Source organism: Panulirus ornatus, chromosome 66 (genome assembly GCF_036320965.1).
Source record: "Panulirus ornatus isolate Po-2019 chromosome 66, ASM3632096v1, whole genome shotgun sequence".
NCBI classification, from domain to species: domain Eukaryota; kingdom Metazoa; phylum Arthropoda; class Malacostraca; order Decapoda; family Palinuridae; genus Panulirus; species Panulirus ornatus.
Genome location: NC_092289.1, coordinates 1,738,947 through 1,753,189, shown reverse-complemented (window position 1 = coordinate 1,753,189; position 14,243 = coordinate 1,738,947). Strand labels below are relative to the sequence as shown.

The window sequence follows — 14,243 nt, the reverse complement described above, 5'->3', positions numbered from 1 at the left end:
GTGAGAGTCCTTGTGTCGCCCAGGATCCTTGTAAAGTCTCCTGCAGTCCAAGGCTGCCCTACTTCCAGTTGCAGGGAAATTCAAACTTCTTTGGCGCGAGAAGTTCTTTAATATGACTTTTTTCCCAGTGATACAACCTCGCCGAAAGGTGGCTTTTCACTTGCGGGGTAACCTCTTGCAGGCGGAGCCCGGTAACACCCTTATATATATATATATATATATATATATATATATATATATATATATATATATATATATATATATATATATTCCTATGAGTCCACGGGGAAAATGAAACACGAAAAGTTCCCCGTGGACTCATAGGAATATCTTGATCACGCGCAAAATTGTGATCCTTTCCAACATATATATATATATATATATATATATATATATATATATATATATATATATAATAAGAACGGAACGAGTTGCGAGGTTGGATTATCACTTATATCCCTGAAAAAAGGGCAAGTTCCTGTAGTTAACCTTGTGTGTAAATAAACAATTATTCATATGATGTTTAGTGACACGAAGCAATGTGTTCATTATCCACTTCATTATTTCCAGTAAAATCCTTTTTACACATGTTGTGTCATGGTATATTTTCGTTATACGTTATTCGTTCTCTCGTTTGTATTATGGTAACGAATATAACATTGTTCTCTGGGAAAATAAAAAAATAAAAAAGTTAACTGAATGTGTTGTAAGGCCGGGAGACAGACAGACAACGGAGTAGTTGAGCGCAAAGACGTCAGACACAGAGACAAATAATGTGAGACAGTCAGACGTAGGGGAGTCGGGGAGAAGAGAAAAAAAGAGTCGTGAAGTGGGGCGGGAGGGAGGCAGACGGGGAGACTGTGCGGGGGTAAGATGGCGCGGGGGGGTAGGGAAGGCTTGGTGGTTAGGCGCCAAGTTCGTGGCGCGGCGGCCCGCCCGCCCGCCGGCTGGGTCGTCAGCTGGAGGCGGGCCGACGGCGGCCACCAATCCTCTATTTTCCGTAATGGCGAGGCGGACTTGCTACTGCTGGCAGACCTGGCTCCAGCAGCTGCTGCCCCCGCGCAATATAATGCCATGGCTCCGTTAACTCGGCTCCTGGCTGTATGTTGCAGCACTCAGATTGGAAAGGGATTTTTCCCTCCACTTGATATTTTCGGCCATAAACAATGTGTGTTACTTGATTCCAACTGATTTGTGATTATTTTTATTTGTGTGATTATCTTACTCTCATGTGAATGATGTTGATGTTTTACCGACGAGACGTAAATCGTTATCGTTTTCATTTGCCGCGTTCTCAGTTTGAAATATATTTTGTAGCAACTTCGTTGAAGTCCATTTGATTTATTTTAAATATTCGTTCATTAATTTTAACTTTTGAATAACGAAGCTTTTTTTTTCCACGTACTGTGATTCATATTGTGTAGTTCTTTGAACTTTTTATTGTTTCAAAGTGTGATGTCTTTCGAGAACTTATCTTTTTTAGGAAGTTTTCACACACACACACACACACACACCTGAGAATAATGGTCTTTAACATCTGTTAACATCTGTTGGCAGGTGTGTCACCAGATATAGTGTCTTCCCCCGACAGATATACAAACAGAAAACGAGGGATAACAAGGTTACATTAGAGGCGAAAACTGTAGAGCGTCTCCGTGGATGTCTCGCCCTAATGACTTTGTAAAGTGAATAACTTAACCTGACTTCACCAGACCAGACGTGTGGGTGCTGGGGTCACGCTGGGTCATGAGATGCTGGTGTGGGGGAGGATCGGGGGTCATGTGATGATGTGTGATGTTCATGTGAGATATGCTACCATCATGGGATGCTGTGTGATGTTCATGTGAGATATGCTACCGTCATGGGATGATGTGTGATGTTCATGTGAGATATGCTACCATCATGTGATGATGTGTGATGTTCATGTGAGATATGCTACCATCATGGGATGCTGGTGTGATGTTCATGTGAGATATGGTACCGTCATGGGATGATGTGTGATGTTCATGTGAGATATGCTACCATCATGGGATGATGTGTGATGTTCATGTGAGATATGTTACCATCATGGGATGATGTGTGATGTTCATGTGAGATATGCTACCATCATGGGATGATGTGTGATGTTCATGTGAGATATGCTACCGTCATGGGATGATGTGTGATGTTCATGTGAGATATGCTACCATCATGTGATGATGTGTGATGTTCATGTGAGATATGCTACCGTCATGGGATGATGGTGGATGTTCATGTGAGATATGCTACCGTCATGGGAGAAGTGTGATGTTCATGTGAGATATGTTACCGTCATGAGATGATGTGTGATGTTCATGTGAGATATGCTACCATCATGGGATGATGTGTGATGTTCATGTGAGATATGCTACCGTCATGTGATGATGTGTGATGTTCATGTGAGATATGCTACCATCATGGGATGCTGTGTGATGTTCATGTGAGATATGCTACCATCATGGGATGCTGTGTGATGTTCATGTGAGATATGCTACCGTCATGTGATGCTGTGTGATGTTCATGTGAGATATGCTACCGTCATGTGATGATGTGTGATGTTCATGTGAGATATGCTACCGTCATGTGATGCTGGTGTGGGAAATGCTCGGGTCTGGGAAAGTCATGGGGTAGGGCAGGCTGCTTCTGGGATCTGCCGGGGACGTTTGAAGAGATGAGAAATGGATTGTGCTTATAAGATATTACTGGAACATTGTGGTAAGTACAGTTGAATTACATAGACACGACCCTATGTGCACGACACTACGACCCTTGAGCATGACGGTATGACCCTTGAGCACGACGGCACGACTCGAGCACGACGGTACGACCCTTGAGCACGACGGTACGACTCTTAAACACGACGTTACAGGCCATGGGTACGATGGCGTGACTTTTGACTTCTTCCTAAAGATTTCGGTCAAAGGTCAGGTTGACGTGTATGGAAACAAGGCCCGTACCGTTGGGCTCATGGGTCGCACCGCCAGACTTCAAGGATCGTACCATCGTACTCAAGGATCGTACCATCGTGCTCAAGGATCGTACCATCGTACTCAAGGATCGTACCATCGTGCTCAAGGATCGTACCATCGTACTCAAGGATCGTACCATCGTGCTCAAGGATCGTACCATCGTGCTCAAGGATCGTACCATCGTGCTCAAGGATCGTACCATCGCGCTCAAGGATCGTACCTTCGTACTCAAGGATCGTACCATCGTGCTCAAGGATCGTACCGTCGTGCTCAAGGATCGTACCATCGCGCTCAAGGATCGTACCGTCGTACTCAAGGATCGTACCATCGTGCTCAAGGATCGTACCATCGCGCTCAAGGATCGTACCATCGTGCTCAAGGATCGTACCGTCGTACTCAAGGATCGTACCATCGTGCTCAAGGATCGTACCATCGCGCTCAAGGATCGTACCATCGTACTCAAGGATCGTACCTTCGTACTCAAGGATCGTACCATCGTGCTCAAGGATCGTGCCGTCGCACTAAAGGATCGCACACGTCGTGCTCAAGGATCGATCCAGCGTACTCAAGATCGTACCATCGTCCAAAGGATCGTACCATCGTGCTCAAGGATCGCCTTCGTACTCAAGGATCGTACCATCGTGCTCAAGAGTCTACCGTCCGTACTCAAAGTTCCCTACCTCGAATCAAGGATCGGACCTGCGTACTCAAAGATCGAACCATCGTGCTCAAGGATCGTACCGTCGACTCAAGGACGTACCTTCGTACTCAAGGATCGTACCTTCGTACTCAAGGATCGTACCATTCGTCTCAAGATCGATACCATCGTGCTCAAGGATCGTCCGTCGCCAAAAGGGTCGCCCGTCCTTGCTCAAGGATCGTACCTTCGTACACAAGGATGTAACCCTCAATGCCTCAAGGATCGTGCCGTCGTACCGTCGTACTCAAGGATCGTACCATCATGCTCAAGGATCGTACCATCGTGCTCAAGGATCGTACCTTCGTACTCAAGGATCGTACCATCATGCTCAAGGATCGTACCATCGTACTCAAGGATCGTACCATCGTACTCAAGGATCGTACCATCGTACTCAAGGATCGTACCATCGTACTCAAGGATCGTACCATCGTACTCAAGGATCGTACCATCATGCTCAAGGATCGTGCCGTCGCACTAAAGGGTCCCACCGTCGTGCTCAAGGATCGCACCGTCGTGCTCAAGGAAGTTACCCCTTTACTGAGCGCGAGGCGTGGGCTGTTGTATGCCTGGCAGACTCTGACATGGCTGGCGTGGGGAGTAATAAGATCCAGTGTTTGCAGACGGTAAAACACTCTCCATGAAGAAGTATATTTACCACAGCGGCTGGCAGTATGGAGGAGGATTTCATCACAGGTTTTGGTATATTGTTATTGTAAGAAGTTACTGTCGTAAGGAAGGAGTGGAGAATGCTGGACCCAAGCAGCCACACCTGGCCGGACCATGTAGATCGCGTCAGGTTGCCCCAAGAGTCGATCTGGTCGTGTTCAGTTGATCTGGTCGTGTTCAGTCGTTCTAGTCGTGTTCAGTCGATCTGGTCGTGTTCAGTTGATTTGGTCGTGTTCAGTCGTTCTAGTCGTGTTCAGTCGATTTGGTCTTGTTCAGTTGATCTGGTTGTGTTCAGTTGATCTGGTCGTGTTCAGTTGATCAGGCTGTGTTCAGTTGATCTGGTCGTGTTCTATCAACGACGACCTGGTCTGAATAGAACAAATAATGTATTATATATACGGTCTCTCGTATTCATTAATATAGTTACTGATGCAGACAGCTTGTGCAGAAGCTGATGAGTTGGTGTTAGCGTAGTGTAGATGATGTGTCCAGGGGCAACGCCATCTTGTATGAAAAGCTAAGGTTATATTTGATTATAATCAATGAAGCGAAGAACAGGAAAAAATTGTGCTGGTTACGAGGAAGATTTGTGTGGAGTAATTCATTCAAAAATGGTAATTACATTGTATGAAGATGAGATAAATGTAATTAGATGGGTGGAGGAATGAGGATTATGATTATATTGGCCTGGGAGATGCGAGAAATGAATGGAATAAGAAAGGAAAATGGAGGAATGAAGGAAGTGGAGACAGATGTAAGAGAAGTGAATGAAGGAAGTGGAGACGGATGTAAGGAGAAGTGAATGAAGTGGAGACATGTAAGAGAAGTGAATGAAGGAAGTGGAGACAGATGTAAGAGAAGTGAATGAAGGAAGTGGAGACAGATGCAAGAGAAGTGAATGAAGGAAGTGGAGACGGATGTAAGGGAAATGAAGAATGAGATGAATAGAGAGACATGGTTGGTGGCTGGGCAGGACCGGGGTCATTATGAATTCCGTGTGGCGAGTGTGGTGGTGATGGTGGTGGCGAGTGTGGTGGTGGTGGAGGGAGTCCAGCGTTTAGTGTTGGAGGTCTGTGGTAGAGGGCAAGGGTGTTGGTGTGGGGGGGTGATGGCACGTCGGGCAGTTAGTGTGGGGTGTGGGGGAGGGCTGATCGTGACGTGGGAGTTCGGGGAAATGGGGGTGGGGTGGGGGGGCAACGTCTTCCCTAGTATTCAGTGTGGGACGTGTGGGGGTGGTGGAGACTGGACGAGGCGCGGGAAGTGAAGTGTGTCCTACAGTGATGGTCTGTGGGGAGGTTATCTGCTGATGGACAGTACATGGGAAGGACAGATAACACAAGACCTGATGGTCTATGACGAGGTTATCTGCTGGAGGACAGTACATGGGAAGGAAAGATAACAGAAGACCTGATGGTCTATGACCAGGTTATCTGCTGGATGACCTCAAACGTCCGTGGTATCATATCCTCCAGTCCCACCCTACTCCACTCTCCCTGATCATAGTCTCCTCCACTCCCACCCTACTCCACACTCCCTGAAGAAATAATTTCTCTTGAGTAGTGGAAAAAGCGTGTTGCAATTTATGCATTACTCTTTATAGATTTTTAAGCATTTCTTTGTTCATAATGTACTTTGTGTGTGTGTGTGTGTGTGTGTGTGTGTGTGTGTGTGTGTGTGTGTGTGTGTGTGTGTGTGTGTGTGTGTGTGTGTGTACCTCTGATCTAAGAACCGCTTCTTTAGGGCTCTTTTAGAGGATTTCGAGGATGTGGGGAAGATTGTTGGTGATATTGTGAGGCATTGAGAGAGAGAGAGAGAGAGAGAGAGAGAGAGAGAGAGAGAGAGAGAGAGAGAGAGAGAGAGAGAGAGAGAGAGAGAGAGAGAGATGAATACTTGAATACAGGAAGGGGACAGTTGAGACAGTAAGGTGGGAGTTTATATAGTAAGGGGAGATTAAAGACAGTAAAGGGGAGAGTTAAGATAGATAGTAAGGGGAGAGTTGAGATAGTAAGGGGTGAGTTAATATATGAAGGGGAGAATTAAGATAGATAGTAAGGGGAGAGTTAAGATAGATAGTAAGGGGAGAGTTACGACAGTAAGGGGAGAATTGAGACCGTTAGAGGGGAGCTGTAACTGTAGATTCATTGTTATGGGGAAACGATTACGACTGTGACAAGACTGTTAAGACACTGGGGAGTTAACGAGAATGTAGTTAAGATAGAAAGGAGATACTTAGACCAGGTTATGATGACACCGGGGAAGGGAGGAAATAAAGATAGTTTAAGATGGTAAGAAGTTAACTAAGATGATAAAGAGGGATTATGACAAGACATGTGAGGAGATAGTCACGATAAGGAGAGATAGTGATGTGACGGTGTTAAGCCAGCGAGGAGAAAGTTTGAGGCAGAAAGATAATGAAGACAGTGAAGCGAGGTCTAAGATAGACGGTGCTTTAAGGAGGAGGCGCCTAAGATAGTAGAGAGGATCAGAACTGTGGAGAGAGAGAGAGAGAGAGAGAGAGAGAGAGAGAGAGAGAGAGAGAGAGAGAGAGAGAGAGAGAGAGAGAGATTATAGAAAGTAAACAGGGACTTAAGAGTGTGAGAAAAGATAAGATAGTAGGAGGAGAGTTAAGATAGTGAGATGATAGCAAAGCAATAGCTTTAAAGGTAGTAAGAAAAAGATAGGAATATTGGCGAGTATTAAGCTGGTAAAGTAAGAGCGTGTTAAGATAGGAGATTGCTTTCAAGATAACGAGGAAAATAAAGATATTAGAGAGAGAGCGTTTAAGACTGAAAGGTCAGGCTAGAATTTAAAGTGGGATGAGAAAAGTTAAGAAAATCTTGAGAGAAAATTTTTAGACGTGTGCGAGAGAGAGAGAGAGAGAGAGAGAGAGAGAGAGAGAGAGAGAGAGAGAGAGAGAGAGAGAGAGAAGAGAAAAAAAGAAAAGGTAAAAAGTTGTTGTAAAGTCGTGGACACGAATTAAAAACCTTCCTTTACGCCAGACGTGTTATGCACGACCCATTATTTCTGGCTTGTTGATGTCCTTAGCGACCGTCTCTCCTCCCCAGGGCTTTACTTCCTCAACCCAAGTGTTCACGTCTGTGGGCGCGGGAGTCGAACCCGGGGGGGGGGCGATCTCTCTCTCTCTCTCTCTCTCTCTCTCTCTCTCTCTCTCTCTCTCTCTCTCTCTCTCTCTCTCTCTCTCTCTCTCTCTCTCTTTGTCCATGAAGGATCCTCGCGAAGTTCACATCTTGAAATTCTCGCCCTAGCCAAGACTTTTGAGAGCACCTTAGACTTTTTCCTTCAGTCTCTCTCTCTCTCTCTCTCTCTCTCTCTCTCTCTCTCTCTCTCTCTCTCTCTCTCTCTCTCTCTCTCTCTCTCTCTCTCTCTCTCGTCGTTTTCTTCTTCTTTCGTGCTTATAGTATATTGTTTTCCCCCCAGTACCTAAGGTTATTATGTTCACATAACCTTCCACACCCTCACGGGCTCTGTCCCTCTCCTCACAACGCTTCATTTCTCATTTCTTCTCACTCACGTTCCCTCATCCAGGCACCTGCACAGACACACCGTCCCCCCCCTAACCAGCAGGATATCTGGTTCTGGTAATACAACGGCGCCATCTGTATATAACACTTGTATCTCCAGGTAATACAACGGCGCCATCTGTATATAACACTTGTGCCTCCATGTTGGACCCAGGCCTCCACTCTGTCCCTCTCTCGCTTCCCAGGGGGCAAGGAGGAAACTTTGATGTCAAAAAGACCAATTTTCCGTCAGTCAGGAGTGTATACAGATAATGGTAACCACCTTGACACAACCCTGAGATGTTCCCACGTTACCAGTTTGACGCTACATAACCCTGAGATGTTCCCACGCTACCAGTTTGACGCTACATAACCCTGAGATGTTCCCATGCTACCGGTTTGACGCTACATAACCCTGAGATGTTCCCATGCTACCAGTTTGACGCTACATAACCCTGAGATGTTCCCATGCTACCAGTTTGACGCTACACAACCCTGAGATGTTCCCATGCTACCAGTTTGACGCTACATAACCCTGAGACGTTCCCATGCTACCAGTTTGACGCTACATAACCCTGAGATGTTCCCATGCTACCAGTTTGACGCTACATAACCCTGAGATGTTCCCATGCTACCAGTTTGACGCTACATAACCCTGAGACGTTCCCATGCTACCAGTTTGACGCTACATAACCCTGAGATGTTCCCATGCTACCAGTTTGACGCTACATAACCCTGAGATGTTCCCATGCTACCAGTTTGACGCTACATAACCCTGAGATGTTCCCATGCTACCAGTTTGACGCTACATAACCCTGAGATGTTCCCACGTTAATAATCTACAGCAGCTTAGCGAGTATATTTCTTACTTCACAATGTTCTCGTTCAGTCTGTATCATTATGGTGCAGGCAGCACCACAGACGGTGCTCAGCGGGGATAAAACTATGGAAGGAATGGAAAATGTTTTTGCTGCCATTTTAGAATCAGTATATCAGGGTTATGAAAAATTAAATGCCTGTTTGTCATGCACAAAAAGTTGATGTATTATAATAGTTTTTATAATAATGATAATGATGATAGTAATGATAGTAATGATTATTATCATCATTATTAAAGAGAGCTTAAGCTTAACCCGGCACTAAGCTTGCCTCACTTGTGCATCTGTCTGTCGTACACTTGACTGTGGCATGTGTTGTGGTAATGACGGAGTATCAGTAATACATTGATAGCTGGATTATATACAGATCATGTTTCCCATGTGTTCCAGGATCCTAATGATGGCGTGAGGGGCTGGCCTGGGGCTCCTTGCTGTGGGTGACAGTGGAAAGACGAAAGACAATATACGTGGCGACGTGGTAGGGAACGTAACGACTTAACCAGTGGTGGTCAGTTGTTGGGGTAGGATGGGTGGGACAGCCTTGACGTGGAGCCGGAGTGGATGGTCACTGGGTGTCTCGGGCTGTGCGAACAGGAGATTAACTTGATGTGGTCGTCAGCGGGCCACAAGAAGCGGTCCACGTGTCTTGCAGGGGCGCAGAGACGACAGGAACTTGGCGTGGCGAACGGCGGAGCGGAGTGGAAAACAAGATCCACCGAAAGTGTTACTGCCGAGGTGATGAACTTGCTGGGGGGCACGTGTGGCTCTTGCTGGGGGGCACGTGTGGCTCTTGCTGGGGGCAAGTGTGGCTCTTGCTGGGGGGCACGTGTGGCTCTTGCTGGGGGGCACGTGTGGCTCTTGCTGGGGGCAAGTGTGGCTCTTGCTGGGGGCACGTGTGGCTCTTGCTGGGGGCAAGTGTGGCTCTTGCTGGGGGCAAGTGTGGCTCTTGCTGGGGGCAAGTATGGCTCTTGCTGGGGGGCACGGGTGGCTCTTGCTGGGGGGCACGTGTGGCTCTTGCTGGGGGCAAGTGTGGCTCTTGCTGGGGGGCACGTGTGGCTCTTGCTGGGGGCACGTGTGGCTCTTGCTGGGGGGCACGTGTGGCTCTTGCTGGGGGGCACGTGTGGCTCTTGCTGGGGGCAAGTGTGGCTCTTGCTGGGGGGCACGTGTGGCTCTTGCTGGGGGGCACGTGTGGCTCTTGCTGGGGGCAAGTGTGGCTCTTGCTGGGGGCACGTGTGGCTCTTGCTGGGGGCAAGTGTGGCTCTTGCTGGGGGCAAGTGTGGCTCTTGCTGGGGGCAAGTGTGGCTCTTGCTGGGGGGCACGTGTGGCTCTTGCTGGGGGGCACGTGTGGCTCTTGCTGGGGGCAAGTGTGGCTCTTGCTGGGGGGCACGTGTGGCTCTTGCTGGGGGCACGTGTGGCTCTTGCTGGGGGCACGTGTGGCTTTTGCTGGGGGCACGTGTGGCTTTTGCTGGGGCAAGTGTGGCTCTTGCTGGGGGCACGTGTGGCTTTTGCTAGGGGTCTCATGTAACTCTTGCTGGGGGCCTCATGTAGCTCTTGCTGGGGGCCTCATGTAGCTCTTGCTGGGGGCCTCATGTAACTCTTGCTGTGGGCCTCATGTAGCTCTTGCTGTGGGATGCCGTTCGGTGTTGCTGGGGACGGCAGAACGACAACAGCTTTACGTGGTGGGGTCCTGGGCTGCCCGAGTCCCCACATAAAGCAGCTATAACCATTTTTAGAAGACAAATGACCATGAACATTTCTCCCCTATCCCTGGGGAGAGGGGAGAAAGAATACCTCCCATGTGTCCCGAGTGTGTCGTAAAAGGCGAGTAAGAGGGGCGGGAGCGGGGGGTCGCAAATCCTCCCCTCCAGTATTGCTTTCCAGAGGACGGATCAGAGGAAGGTGCCAAGCGAGGATATATGTATGTATTTTACCTTCCTGCCCCAGCACCCCTTTCTTAGGGGCTCCCACAGCGCTCAGGAAGCCAGCCACGTCCACCAGGCGGGACCACGGGTCAGGAAGTGCACTGATGCCGTGTGTTTGCGAGGCGAGTGTAGCACACTTGGAAAAGTATATCTACACAATTATGAATAAATATAGATGAATGGACAGATAGATAGATAGGAACAGACAGACAGATGTCGTTTTTCAAAGCGTGAAGGTGTGTGTGTGTGTGTGTGTGTGTGTGTGTGTGTGTGTGTGAGGGATGGGGTGGGGGAGGTGATTGGAATGGACGCCGGCCTGGCTGGGCTTGCCTGAGGAAATTGCCTTCTTGGCTGCGGCCGCAGCTTCCTCAGCAGCCACTCCAAATCTTCCTCAGGCACACAGCTAAGCCAGCTACTCCCACGTCCTCAGGCACACAGCTAAGCCAGCTACTCCCACGTCCTCAGGCACACAGCTAAGCCAGCTACTCCCACGTCCTCAGGCACACAGCTCAGCCAGCTACTCCCACGTCCTCAGGCATACAGCTCAGCCAGCTACTCCCACGTCCTCAGGCACACAGCTCAGCCAGCTACTCCCACGTCCTCAGGCATACAGCTCAGCCAGCTACTCCCACGTCCTCAGGCACACAGCTAAGCCAGCTACTCCCACGTCCTCAGGCACACAGCTCAGCCAGCTACTCCCACGTCCTCAGGCACACAGCTCAGCCAGCTACTCCCACGTCCTCAGGCACACAGCTCAGCCAGCTACTCCCACGTCCTCAGGCACACAGCTCAGCCAGCTACTCCCACGTCCTCAGGCACACAGCTCAGCCAGCTACTCCCACGTCCTCAGGCATACAGCTCAGCCAGCTACTCCCACGTCCTCAGGCACACAGCTAAGCCAGCTACTCCCACATCCTCAGGCACACAGCTAAGTCAGCTACTCCCACGTCCTCAGGCACACAGCTAAGCCAGCTACTCCCACGTCCTCAGGCACACAGCTAAGCCAGCTACTCCCACGTCCTCAGGGACACAGCTCAGCCAGCTACTCCCACGTCCTCAGGCACACAGCTCAGCCAGCTACTCCCACGTCCTCAGGCACACAGCTCAGCCAGCTACTCCCACGTCCTCAGGCATACAGCTCAGCCAGCTACTCCCACGTCCTCAGGCACACAGCTCAGCCTGCTACTCCCACGTCCTCAGGCACACAGCTCAGCCAGCTACTCCCACGTCCTCAGGCACACAGCTCAGCCAGCTACTCCACGTCCTCAGGCACACAGCTCAGCCAGCTACTCCCACGTCCTCAGGCACACAGCTAAGCCAGCTACTCCCACGTCCTCAGGCACACAGCTAAGCCAGCTACTCCCACGTCCTCTGGCACACAGCTCAGCAAGCTACTCCCACGCAGGTTGATATTCCCTCACACAGCACACACACAAGGTGTAATATCCCACGATGTAACGAGTTTCTATTTACCACATTTCTCGTTGAAGATTTGTCATTGGGATATGATTCAGTCGGGATGTTACGATGGGAGGAACTCGTGATTTAGGAGGACGTAGATAGCACAGTGTATATGTGATTGGTTAGGCTCTGAGGCTAAGTTAACGACCTGCTGCTTATTCAGCAGACTGGCCAGTCACCTTCTGCTTATTCAGCAGACTGGCCAATCAGCGACCTACTGCTTGTTCAGCAGACTGGCCAGTCAACGAACCTCTGCTTATTCAGCAGCTTGGCCAGTCTTCACCCAGTACACGGAGTCCAAGCCTCAGAACACCACTTTAGGTGATTTTCGCGTCTTTATGTCATCCAGTCTCTCGCTACATCATCATCGCCAACCCGGGCCACAGAAGGATCCATCCACAAGGACATAGAAGGATATATATATGACCCAGACTTCCCCCCACAAGCTGGGGACCTCGTAGAGCAAAGACACCAGGCCAGGCAGAACCACACGTCGTCAGTAAAAAAGAAAAAAAGAGAAAAAATACAGAACAAACCAAACTCAAAACAACAACAACAACAAAAACAGTAACCAGATCACAGCGAAGCTAACTAGAAACTGCCACTCCTTCCTCAGCACACAAGACCAATACCTACCGACTCTGGTATATATATATATATATATATATATATATATATATATATATATATATATATATATATATATATATATATATATATCCTTGACAGGGTAGGGAGAATGCTGCTCACGCATTCCTTGCGTGTCGTAGAAGGTGGCTAAGAGGAGCGGGAGAGAGTGGCTGGAAATCCTCCCTTCCTGTATCAGTTTCTAAAAGAAGGAACAGGGCAAAGAGCCAAGTTAGGAACTGACTTTCTAAGGCTCTGTCATCTGTCCTTGACGCTACCTCGCTCACGTGGGAAATGGCGAGCATGTATAAAAAGATATATGTATGTATATCCTGACAAAACTCGGTATCACACCCACCACTCTTCACTCCCAATAATGCATACATCGCTGTTAAAACTTAAAAGAACTAACTCTCTTGCAAACTCTCACATAAAACACTCCAGCCCAGTTACAGTGCAAGCACTTAACTGATATCTTCAACCATTTCTCGTCACATAACAAAATCCACAACACCTGGAAACTTGCCAGCAAAGTACCAGCCCTAATATCGTGTATACGTACCCCATAGTGAAGGTGATGTAATACCCCGTAGTGAAAGTGATGTGGTACCCTATAGTGAAGGTGTAATACCCCGTAGTGAAGGTGATGTGTTACCCCGTATTGAGGGTGATGTGATACCCCAAAGTGAAGGCGATGTAATACTGATATGTGCAAAAGTATTTTCGGTTGCAGAGCATTCGAGACATCAAGAGGGAGGCTGTCAATATTGTTGAATCGCGGCTCGACAAATATTTTAATGATATCAGTTATCAGGAAAGAATTGCGTGTGAAACAGGAAAAAAGACACATTCTAACTAATTGATGAACTATTAATTATCAACTTTCTTATTTATATATATATATATATATATATATATATATATATATATATATATATATATATATATATATATATATATATTTCAGTCTCTTCCTGGAGAAGTAAACGTACTGCCATGTTTATCTAAAATTTGTTTTCCCCATTCACATTCTCCTGTACCGTGTCCATGGTAGTATACCCTCGTATTAAAACCTTGTGTTCTTTAACAATGTTGTTCTGGAGGGCGAGGTGGGTGGAGATGCGCCTTCTGCTTTACTCTCATGATTATGTCTACATAGAGGAAGAACTTAGGATAATTTTACTGTCCTTCAGCAGGTGACCTCGTCGATGACGATCAGGTCTCCTGAACAGGTATTGCCCCATTCCCTCCCACAGTTGTGACAGGTATTGCCCCCTCCCTCCCTCAGTTGTGACAGGTATTGCCCCCTCCCTCCCTCAGTTGTGACAGGTATTGCCCCCTCCCTCCCACAGTTGTGACAGGTATTGCTCCCTCCCTCCCACAGTTGTGACAGGTATTGCCCCATTCCCTCCCACAGTTGTGACAGGTATTGCTCCCTCCCTCCCACAGTTGTGACAGGTATTGCCCCATTCCCTCCCACA

At 48.1% G+C, this 14,243-nt stretch overlaps 1 protein-coding gene across 4 annotated transcripts in view; it reads left to right on the top strand.

Annotated features, from left to right (window-relative positions):
- The window catches only part of fid (fire dancer), a 227,176-nt gene that overhangs the window by 95,907 nt on the left and 117,026 nt on the right, over positions 1–14,243 (top strand). The window lies entirely within an intron of this gene.